General features: G+C 47.0%; 1 protein-coding gene across 1 annotated transcript in view; it reads right to left on the bottom strand.

The window, feature by feature from the left end:
• Positions 1 to 12,189, bottom strand: part of fbrsl1 (fibrosin-like 1) — a 287,043-nt gene that overhangs the window by 94,656 nt on the left and 180,198 nt on the right. The window lies entirely within an intron of this gene.

Consider the following 12,189-nt stretch of genomic DNA (forward strand, 5'->3'; position numbering starts at 1 on the left):
TGCAAACAGCAGAGGATGAAGAGGGAAAGGAGAGTGTGGTAGTCTAAGAGAGTTTTTTCAAGTTTCAAAAGCAGCACACAGCCGCTCACAAGGCCATTCTGGTCTTTCTGTGGCAGTTCAAAGCTGCAAATCTACAAAAGATTAGAGAACGAATAATACTATACACTGGATATATTATAAAGAGCCTGTTCAATGACTTTGTATTCAGCTGGAGCTTGTCATTTAGCCTTTTAAGGGTGCTTTAAAATTGGACGATGGTAACTCAAGGACACTGAGTGCTTAGTCTATTTGAATACTCAACACGGTGCCTATTAAGTGTGGTATTTCAATCCCGCCTTGTGACAAACTAGTCTTTAATTTGTATGTCGGACTTCCGCAGGGAGAAAGGAACCAAATAACAAGAGAGGTTGTATGATGAAATATGCCTTGTCTCGCTCGGTCAAAGGCCAAATCACTGTGTATTCAGCCAGGAAGAAGTCACAGAACAGAGAGATCAGGCTCGAATATCTTGAGACAAGGTTCAGCTTTTAGAAAAAGAGAATAAAGTCAGACCTTGTAACTAACAAACAGACTATGGGAATACTGCAGATACCGAGGGCCACAGCCTTTCAGAAAGAGAATAATAGAAAGAAAATGATTAAACTCACACACATACTCAAAATTACATTCACTGAGTCTAAAAGAATGTGTGAAGTCAAGGTAAATTCAATAACACCGCAGGCCTGGAGTTCTTGATTGACTTTTTTAGTCTTTATGAATAAAGTTGAAGTACTGATATTTTTATATTTACTGCACACATCACTGCATTCCTTCACTTAAATTCGACTCATGACATCTTTGCTTCCATTTCTCGCACTGCCCTTGGCTGGTAACCCCCCCCCCCCCCCCGCGAGACAGTAGTTGGTGAAGTTGTGGAAACAGGAGTGGACCAACTGCAGGCCGGTCCCTCTGGACCTCCCAGCAGGATGCATGAGTTGTAGAACAATTCAAGCGAAGAGCCACATAGAGAGGGAGAGGCCCCCGGTGAAAAAACTGCCTTCAATCTGTCAATTAAGTCCCTGTGGCAACATATTTAAGTGGACCCTCTTTATTTTGTTTGACTCCCTTTCAGAGCTGGGCACAATGAAAAAGGAGCTGGGTCAATGGAGGCATAGCGGCCCTTTGTTGCAAGTGCGGTGGGTCCAAATGTATAATTAAGTAACGAGAGTAATCAGTGCAAGGACTCAGTGGCCAAGTTCTCTCAGGAGGGAAGAGTGGAGGGGGGGGGGGGGGCTTCGATGCACAATGATTCGTCCCATTCCACAGAGACAAGGGATACAGCAGGAGTCCTCCATGGCAAAAAACGTCTGAGTGAAAACGCCCTGACTCGACCCCTTAGGGGGGTTTGTTGTTGTGTTTGCATCTCTATCTGCAGAATAAGAAGAAGAAAAGTCTAAGCTCCCACTGTTCACACTGAAGCAGTCTTACACAAGACAGAGAACAAGAATATGCACCTGTCACAAGAAGACTTTCGAAATGATGCTTGATGTAAGGCTTTCTACTGGCTCAAGAAACCGTTGTTAAAGCTGCTTTCAGACGTGCAGTGAAGTCCGGATTATCCCCTGAAAATATCCCGGGAGGCTGTATGTGACAACGCAGATGTGTGAGTCAGTTGCTGCAGACATTGTTTAGAGTTTCTCCTGCCAGCACCCAGGTAAAAACTCTGGATAATGTCCGAGTGAGCCCATGTGGCATCACAACAGGAGATTCTCCGGCGGATTCACCGTGAGTGAAAAATAGCAAGAGCCGAGGGGTCAATAAACTCAACACAAAAATGCCTGATTTCTGCAGGGGTATTCATATTCACTATGTCCTGCTGCATTCTTGATTTCCAGAACAGTATGGAAATTGCATTTTGCATCTGTGAATATTATGAAATGTGTGGTTAAGTACAAAATTGTTAGAAATACCATACAACACTATTTTAAAGTGTTTTCTTATTTAAATATATATTCAAATAAGAGAAAACATTTAAATATTTGGCCCATAATAGATTGATGACAAATAATAACAAAATGAGGAAATAAAATTCTCCAATGTTGAACTGCGAGTAAATACCCACATGCACTCGTAATGGAAAATTAGAAATATCGGCCACGCAACATGTCTCTTTTCTTCTGGGGAATGTTTGCAAACCCTAATTTCCGGGATTTCGCTTGTCAAAAGACCTTCATTACAGAGTGCAGGGCATTAAGAAGAGAAAGTGGCTTAGGCGTCTTGTCAATCAATTCCCCATTCACGCTGCAAAGCCTGGACAAATTAATTGTCAGACATTTCTATAGTGCTTGTTAGGGCCACATCACAACCTGTAATCACCACCCATTTCTTCCCTTACCACTCTGGCATTTTATCTGAAAGGAATCACAATCAAAATAATGTTTCTCTCCATCTGGATCCATCTTCAAATGACAAAAAAGGGGAAAATTGATCCAATCTCCCACTTCGCCCAGCCCCCAGGAAACCGGTGTAAATGTATTGTTAGCATGCGGCTGAACGGATGACAGCGATTCACAGCGGTGGTGAGCTCCTCTCTATTACTAGGGACGAGTTTAAACCCCAGGTGATGGAGATGAACAACTGGCTCGCTCTATTCCCCGGGTGCAAGCTTGGCCTTGTTGTTGTTGCAGTAACCATGACACAAGAGATGAGGCCTCACAAGACTGGGGCTGGCGAGGAGGAAAAATAATATCAAAAGAGCACAGCATGGTGCTTATCCTTTTACAAGAAGCATACACTGCAGCGGAGCATAAAGAGGAATACTAGCTATGGCTCAGACAGAGAGAGACACAGCCCGGCAGGGGGGAGAGAGGCAGGTGGAAAGGGGGAACAAAACAACAGAAAGAAAAGGCAGGGGGGATGCTATAGAGATGAGGGGATGGATGGATGTAAAAGGTGTTAGAGCAGGTTTTGTCAGCACTGTAAGTGACTGCCCTATTGGGCTATTACACTTGGTTGAGTCAACGAAAGGAATACAATGAAGCTATGAAAGTACAAGATTGGAAGAGTGCACGGGTGTTAGAGGAGGACCACGTCACTCAGCACCCAATGCTTCTGTGAATATGTTCACCAGGGTGAAGGCTCTCAGCCAGCCGGCACAAGAAAACCAAGTGGTGAAAATCAAACCCCAAACTGAAGCCTCCCTACACAGCACGTCTGGTGGTCAGAGGGGACATTGTTAAAATCGTAGAGATACGCTCTCACTAAGCAGCCTGACAGCAGCCAATCCCCTTGTGGTTTGTTCCTCTCAAAGATGTTCACAAACCCCAAAAAAGAAAAAAAAGAAAACTGCCTGGCTCTTCGGAGGCAGGGAGCAAGCAGAAACATCTGCACCTGGCAACCGCCAGCTACGAAGTGTAACAGGGGACCAGCTTCAGCGAATGGCTCCACAGCCCTCCCTCCTGGCTCCCCACCTTCTCTCCGAACCCTCCTCCCCACAGCCAGCACATCAGACAGATGCGTTTGACATTTACATAGCTTTCAACACTTCAGAGACTGGAGATTTATTCCAGCGGCGGTCCTGGCAGGAGCTGGGCCTCGACCTGGGCTGGCCCCCTCGACAACCCTGTAGCTCAGCCCTGAAATGAGGCAGGGCTGAGCAGTGAGGAGGAGGAGGCGGAAAAAAAAAAAAAAAACACAGAGGGAGGATGGAATGGATGTGTCGATCCTCCTGGATATTTTCTCTGGCAGATTCTGATAGACGTGCAAGGGGAAGACGATAAGCGTTGTGCATCCCGGAGCACATTAAAACGACTGGCCAAATTAATCACACAGTTCCACTTGTCACACGCAGAGGACAGTCTGCCATGAGTTCTCCCGGAGAGATACTGAGAGGGGCCGAGGAGGAACTTGCCCAGCTAGCAAATGCTGGCATGGCGTCAATGACTGTCTGTATGAATACTGATCTCCAACCTGTACTTGCTACGAGATATCTGGAGCAAAAAAGTTATGTCACGGTCAGCTCCTTCTCAAAATAAACTAAGAAAAAGAATAAGATGAGATAATACATTTGTATATTACATTTGTGTTTTGACAATACAATTTGAGAAAGAAGGTTATTATCAAAGTCATTGCAAATTGTGTAATCACCAGATTATATTGTAACATTTTGGATATAGCTACTACACCATGATTTATGAAACAAATTGCTTTGTACCACTGACTTAATGCCGTTAATGAAAATGTTATAAGTGAGAGAAAGTAAAAAAAACACATGAAGAATTGAAAATTGGCCACAAAAAAATTGTGGGACTGCAGCTTCTTTACTTAATCCCTTGTCCAAGCGAATATGGTGTCGGACGGATAATGCAAAAACTTCTTACTGAGCAAGGAGAACTGGCTTCAGTTTAGAAGACATCCCTTGGGGGACGTAGACTGAGATACCCCTGATGGTAAGGGAGAAAGCACTGACAGCCCCAGATCTCCTAGTGAGAGAGCACACAGAGGGGGTAATGGTCCATTTAGATAGTCGAGGACCAAAGCGGTGTCAGCTACAAGTGGAACAACACCAATTTCCTCCTCCAATTTCCCTCCTGCAGAGGCTGGGATGAGGTGCAGGGACGTAAGTGCTGTGGCCACTCTGATGGGGTGTGGAAGCGGAGCCTCAGGTCCACTGAGGGACCTCCTGTCTGGCCCTGAAACAGCAGAAGGATATCTGAAGTTTTCTTTGGCCTTGTGGTGAAAACTGAAGCCTCGCCTTAACTTCAGCTTTCCTAATATATCAATTAGGTAGATGGTTGGTTGCGTCCTCTTATGTTTTCATCCTTCCCAGAACAAACTTCAAAAGTCATGAGTAACAAAGGCTGAGGCGGTAGAGTGTGTTTGTACATGTGCTTACATGTGTGTAAGGAATCGAAATTGCCACATGAAGAAATAAATATACTGTGCACATAACTGGGGCAAAGAGCCTTTGGAGTATGAGTAGTGGGTCTGTATTAATATAAGGGTTTACATGGCTTACATGTCACCACTGCATATGACTCTCTCAACCACACAGAGAAAAAAGTGATTGCTCTTGACCTCACTAGCCGTATCTGAAAGCACCACCTAGCAAAGTGATTTGATCACAGGAACAAATCTATACAGCCATTTGACCCCTGACCTGCCCAGCAGGCAGCATGGGAAGTCAGCTGATTACCCTGGGTCAGCCTAGGAGCTCTGGATTAGGAAAGTATTGATCTCAGTGAAGATGTGGTTTCTAGAGGGAATGAGATTGAGAGAAAAAGCTCTGCCGGGTAGAAATGATATCGACCAGTAGGAGAAGCCGAGACAGGCTCGCACGTAAAACCATATTTGAGCTTGGGACCTAGGAGGCTGTGCAAACAGAGAGACGGCTTCGGCAAAAGCTCCCTTCACCACGGCCCATTGAAGAGGACGGAGAGAGAAGGAGAGAGAAGGAGGATTGGAGAAGACAAGCTTGGAGAAATGCTCTTTGCATTAGCCAGACACAGAGGCCTCTGGTTCAGGGCTGACACACTTCAGGGAAGAGTCAGCAGGGGCCATGTAAATCAAGCCGGGGTGAGGAAAGATATAGTCCTGACTTGGGGCCAAGCTAAGCAGAATTTAACATTACCCAGAGTCCATGTAAACAGCACTGGGACCTGGCAGGGCTCTGTTTCACTTCCATGCAAAGTATGTGGCGAGGTCGAAAGAGGAGGAAGGGGAGGAGGTCCTCGGACAGATTGATGGTGATAGCGGTGGAGGGTAAACTTGAAGAGCTGTCCCCCTTCTTCACTAAATCAAAGGACCGCCTTGTCCTTTCCAACAAGAAATCCCTCAACCTTTGCCTTCAGCACTCGCTGGGGGAGTGACAGAGCCGGCTGGGCTGCCGGTGCGATCCTTGGAGGAGTTGGGCGAGGGAAAAACAGACAGTAATGGCAGATGTACGAGGGGAGAGGGAGCATTTATTCAGCTCAGAGAGAAAGAGGAAAACTGGAAGAAAACCTGAAGGGACAGGGAATAAACAACTGTGTTATGAATATAGTCATGGAAGAAAAATGGAGACATAGGTAAGAGAGAATGAGAGAAAAAAAACCTCCACTGATTTATTCTCCCATCTCTCTTTTATGAGACTCCCTTCAGCTTCATCTTGTCCCTGTTGACCGTGTGACTGTAGCTAGCTCGCTCTCTTGCCTTCAGAGATGAGCACACACACAGATGTACACGCATACACAACCCTCAGCACCTCCCAGTGTTTTGACATGGCCCCGGGCCCAGTGTGGCTGAGCTGTAGCAGCAGACACTGGGCATTGGAAATTTAAGTCGGGGCGTAGGAGAAATTAGGCGAGGAGGCAAGGAAATGGGATGTTGACTTGAAGTGGCCCCGGGGGCAGCTGAGAGTCTCCCTGTGCAGCTCCGCTGGCTGCCTGACAGTTTGATGGAGCGAGTGGAGGCTTCCCCGCGGCCCGAGCCACCGTCTCCAACACTGATGTAGCTCAGTGAGGAACAGATTGAGCCTCCAGGCATCGCTCTGTACTGCTACTCCCCTCCTCTCTCGCTCTTGCTCGCTCTCTGCACTGCTACTAGTAGCTCTGTCGCACTCTCACTAATCTTGTCAAGCCAACACAGAGACTTGTGTACACGCAGCACATATGCATGCATGTACATACTATATGTGTTCGCACAAAAATCACAAACTGTATGCACGCAAAGGTACACAGAAAAAAAAGCCCACTGAGAGCCTGGCTCTTTCCTTCCTTCTCCTCCCCACGACAGTAATGTGATGAGCACTACAGATGCTGTTTACTAAGCTCTGGCCGGCGCACAGGGGGAAGGAGGCGGAGAGGGAGGGTGGGATGGAAGAAGAGGCAGAAGGAGGTAGAGTCAGGGGGCTGGCAGGCCACAGCCATAATGAAAAGAATCTGGCGGCTGCCCACTGTGTGCTGGTCATGAGAAGCATGTGCTGCCGGGGGGCTCTACTGCTAATTTCAGGGGGCAGCCAAGCGTTTCACGCTAGACTTGTCATCGGGCCAGAGGGGGCATTCATACTGGGAGACAGCAAATGCGAGAGGGCGGGTAGAGGGGTTTGGGGTGTGGGGGGGAGCAAAATGAGAGGGAGAAAGCCTCGGCTCCCATCCCCCTCCCTGCACCTCCTGTCCCCTCTCTGCGATGATCAAACGTTGTTGAAGGTAGCGTACAGAATTACAAATGGGTGTCCTGTGGCAATGGCTGCAACTGGATTCAACTCTCCACTCTCTCTCCTCAGGTGGCCATAAGGGGAGCACTTCATCCTCCAACCCCCGCTGTCCAAATGGGATTTAATACTTGTATTTTGCTCGTTAACATGACAATAATAATTGGTTACAAAAGCAGACTGTTTATAAGCCAACTCAGTCCAAAACAGAGATAGCACTTATTCATTTGGCTACGCCCCATCTGGGGAGTATGGATACCGTCACTTACAAATTAAATTTGATATCAAAATATCATTTTATATTGTGATATAGTAAACATTTTGGAAATCTCTAATGACTGACAATCCATGATTATCTTATGGTACGTATCACCATTGACTAACCCAAGCCCGACCATGCCCTTGGTTCCTAGCATCTTCCCCTATCTTCACAGGACTGGCAATCTGTTAAAGGTGAAATGACTGACGGGCGCATTTTTAATCAGTGCCATCAACTGGCCTGAGGATTTGGTGAGCACTCAGGCTTTATCTCTAAACGCGGTTAGATAAAATGAGCACAAAGTCACTGGAAATCGTTAAAGGGTTGAGACCAGGGGAAGAAAAAACACAGACGGGGGAAAAACACCCTGTCAGCCTGACCCCTAGATTGTGGATCCAATGGAATTAGAGAGAGAGAGGGAAGTAGAGAGATGCAGAGGAAAAAGCAGGAGCTACAGAGGAGTTGATGCTAACAGCTGGGCTGCCTCCCACTTAAAGAAGAGGGAAAAAATCTGGCTCTAGTCTGGCAGCCAGGAGATGGAAGCGAGGGATGAGCGGGGATGAAAGGAGGAGTGTGAGATATGAAGTCAGTGATGAAAGGTGGGTGGCTGATGGAAGATGAGTGGATGGGGAACAGGGTGGGGTGTGTGTATGTGGGGGGGGGGGGGGGGGAAGGGGGGGGGGGGGGGGGTTACCAGCTTGCGAGGAGAAACTTCTGTTCATTGACTCTGAAACAAGCCGCCACACAAGAGAGAAACGGAATGGATGGGAAACAGAGAAACAGAGACAGGGAGCAGTGTAGAGTGAAGGAGGAGTGAGGGAGGGAGGAGGCAAGCCACATTGCACATCTTCAGGCTGTGAATAATTTAGAGGAGCACTGGGGAGACGAGACGAAGATGAACACAAAACACTGGCAGCGTTTGACCTAGAGCTGCAGCTACATCAGTGCACATCACAGAGCGGAGAGCTCTCTCCCGCTCTCCCTCCTCCTCCCCTCCCTCGCTCTTTTGCTCTTCTCCTGCCTCCCTCTGTGTCAAGGAGGAAACAGCTGTACGCTATTCTTGTTTCACCTCACATTCCATGAAACTCAACAGAATGGCTGACAACTCCGTTTCACAAGGATCTCTCTTTCTCCCGGCCTGCTCTGGGCTCATCCGGCGAGCTGGGGGAGCCTCGCACTGAGTGGATGTGTGTAACTCCAGGTGATGTGGGACAGATACACCAGATACACGTGTGTCTGCACATCCCCTGACACAAGCAGGTCTTTAAATGACATCACACTGCACGTGAAGGAAGACTTCAAAAACATCAAACATGATTTTAACCACCTCGCTGCCACGAGTTAGGCAATTATCAGTGTCAGCTTAACACTCCACTGGTGTTAAAACAGTTAATTTTAGCTATTTATCAAGCAAAATGTCTTATATTCACGTTCAGCCTCTTATATGTGAGAAAACACCAATCAACAGATTATTATAGCAAAATATTCAACAAGGAATAATTATATACAAATACAATACTTATATTAATACATTTCAAAGCTCAGGCGAAATTTTTCACTTTATTAATCTGACTTAAAAAATAAATGAGAATTATATGAATGTAAATAATGTAAATGTAATATTAAGCACCCAGTACGTGACAGTACTTTCCCATATCAATAAATCGATGTCAGGGGACATAATGCAGTGTGAAGTGAGGGACAGAGCTGTGAGCAGCCGAGCAGTGGAGACTGTGGACAGCAGCAGTAAATAATAGCTGCCCTGTGATTAGGCACAGAAGAGGTTAAACAGAGCTTGTTCACGCCGCCTTTGTCAAGGTGCCATGAATCATCTGACCTACTGAAGTGTGTGGGACTGTGTGTGTGTGTGTGTGTGTGTGTGTGTGTGTGTGTGATGAAAGGACCACTGGGCATCTGCGGTGGGAGTGACAGTTGGGCGGACAGAGGGCGGTCTGATCAACCCAGAAGGGAGGGGCCATTTATTACTGTAATTAAGGAACCGTGGGAGGAGGGGAGTGCAGAATGTTAACGCACACTGATCTGCACTTCGACTAAATCTTTTTCAGATAGACGTGATCGTGTCACCAGAGCGGAGAAGTGGTGCGGAGACGAGGACCACAGATGGAGACCAAACAAAACACGAGGTACCTCGGTTTTCTCTCTGTATTTGCTCGCCCCCTCCCTCCCTCCAACACGCTCTCGCTCCCTCTCTCACCGTCTCCTGCCTGGTCTGCGTGGCTGATATTAATGGGACGTCCCTTGTTTGTAAATGTGCCAAGTTGTGTGCACCACTGCGGGCTGTCTATTATAGCAAGCCTCTGGGGCAGCTTTTCCATATGGCATCACATATGGCACTCAGCAGCATCAATTAATGTTGTTATAATACTGATTTTTATGAGCTCGGGTTTCACTCCTTTCCTCTCTTGTCTTACCCCCCCCCCCCCCCCTCCTTCCTACCCCCCCCACTGTCGCTGATTCCTTTGATTCTTCAAGCTGCCTCTCTTCGATTCCAGAAAAACCTTCGACAACCTGGCTTATGAACGGCGGAGCATCTGAAAAGTTTTCCTGTGCCAAATTCTGAGAGCTCCTAGCAGCTCCACTGAACCCCCCTCAAAGACCTTCACAACCACTTTGTTCCTGCTACGCGGCAGAAGCAAAGGTAACGCTAGTGCCAGCATGTCAGAATCTTTGCATCTTCTGTGAAGCTGAGGGACTTCGATCGGTGAAATATGAAAGAACACGCGCGAGACAAAAACAGCCATTACACAGACCGAAGACTGTGTGAGATAATGTAACATATTTGCAATCAAACACAGATTTTATAGCACCGATTGTACTTTTGGTCGCATTAGCCCAGCGCCGGGGTCTATTAGCGTGTTAAATTAGGCCTGAATATATGCACGAAACAATAGGCAGACGGATGTAAGAACCGAATCTGAGGGGCCTTTTTGTTCCCTGGTGCCTTTGGTGGTGGATGTGACAGGAGGGGAACAAGAGCGTAGCAAAAAGCCCCGCTTAAAAAGCTCCCAGCCACACCAGCCTTGTCAGCGTTGCCACAATTAGAGACTAGATCAATGGCGCTTCCCAGCGAGAAACATCTCACCACCACTCCTCAATGGAACTCTTTTGTTTGAGGAACACACTCAAAGCAGGGTTTTAAAACGTTTTCGGATGGCTAATCACTCTCAGGATGAAAGGCCCCGGCGTGTTCGTTTGTCTCAGCGTGGGGAGCTTCCCTTGCCGTTTCTCTGTCTCTGATTCTGACTGTTTTTGTTCGTTTCTTTTTCAGCAGGCAGGCGAGGCAGGCGAGCTGGCAGGCAGCGCTGTTTGAAGGTGCAGTCAGACCTGAGTGCAGGCCTGATGCTTTGTAGTGATATTTCCAGCAGCACAATCTCATTACTTTTTGACGTGGGAGATGCGTGCAGGGGCGGATTGTCATTTCACGCTGTCAAAAGTTCCGTGAGGGAATGGAGACGGGAATGGAACTTCAATGACCTGCATGCCTCTGGCTCATCAAGACTGAATATATTAAACCAAATAACAGAGATAAAAATCCAGTGAACCAGATCCTTGAAGATTCGTGTAAACTTAATGTCCAGTCCCTAGGGGTGCTGAGGGAATTTCTCTCTTTATCTATTATCTATGATCGGATCTGTTCCACAGCCTCCGAAACCTGTCGCTGTACATCCCCTGAACCTAATTAATCTAAATACAGCACTGCATATATACACAAACAGGCCTTTGTGTGTTGAGAGGAGAAGTCCTGAGGGAAGCATCCCACACCTCTCAGAGATGGTGAGAGCTCCTGGACGTTTTCACAAGGGACAATCATTGGCAGCTCCCTCCTTTAAAAAAAAAAACTGGGGGGTATCCCTCGAAGTTGATTTCACACTGAGTTCTTTCAATGCGGAGAAAAACTTTGCTCTGTTTAAGAAGCTGCCAGGCACTGATTGAAGCGCCTGGTTACCATCGAACCCCGGCCTGTTGCTGGGGTTACTGTCCCAAAGTGCTTCCTGGGTAATTTTCGAGGTCACTGGTTTGTGCACGCCTATGCGGTGCAGATGCGCCCACCCTCATTCAGGGCCCAGCAGGAGCTCTTTCATTAGGCCCAGTGAATGGCCTCATTCATCCCCTTCACCACAATTGGTCACGCTGCGTCTTCGCAGAGGGCCCAGGACAAACTTTTCTCTCTTTCCACCCCCTGATCTTCCATGCACCCCCCACCTTAGTCATGCTTCACTTTTGTTTAGAAGCATGAAGTGGCTGGAGCTTCAGGGCTAATTTCTGACTGCAGACTACCACGGAAGGACGATGAACTACTGACATTGCTGTCTTTTCTTATCTTTGGAAATTTGGAAGATGAAGACGATGAATACATTTTTATTTTTTATTTGTAAAATGTACTCAACGCTTGAATCTGGCAACGTCAATGTAACATGTCCTTAAAAAGACCAACCTTTTATATTAGCATACATTTTGAAGATGCACAATTTTTATGACTCATAACTACATTAATCCCTTTTTCCAGACTCCTACTTCTATCTCAGTTTTACACAAAATCCCCGAAGATCTGCTCTAGACAAACTCTGAGCCATTTCAACCCTAAGTTGCTTCTCTCTCCACTGAGTCACTTCGGTAACTGCAGTGTGAGCCATGCTTGTGGCTCCTCTACACCATGCCTCTATTTAGTCCTCAAGCGAGTTTCAGCTCTGCCCTAGTGAGAAGTGACTAATTGTCCTGAGTTGTTAGTGTGGCTGGAATG

This window comes from Pleuronectes platessa, chromosome 4 (assembly GCF_947347685.1).
Source record: "Pleuronectes platessa chromosome 4, fPlePla1.1, whole genome shotgun sequence".
Classification (NCBI taxonomy): Eukaryota; Metazoa; Chordata; class Actinopteri; order Pleuronectiformes; family Pleuronectidae; genus Pleuronectes; species Pleuronectes platessa.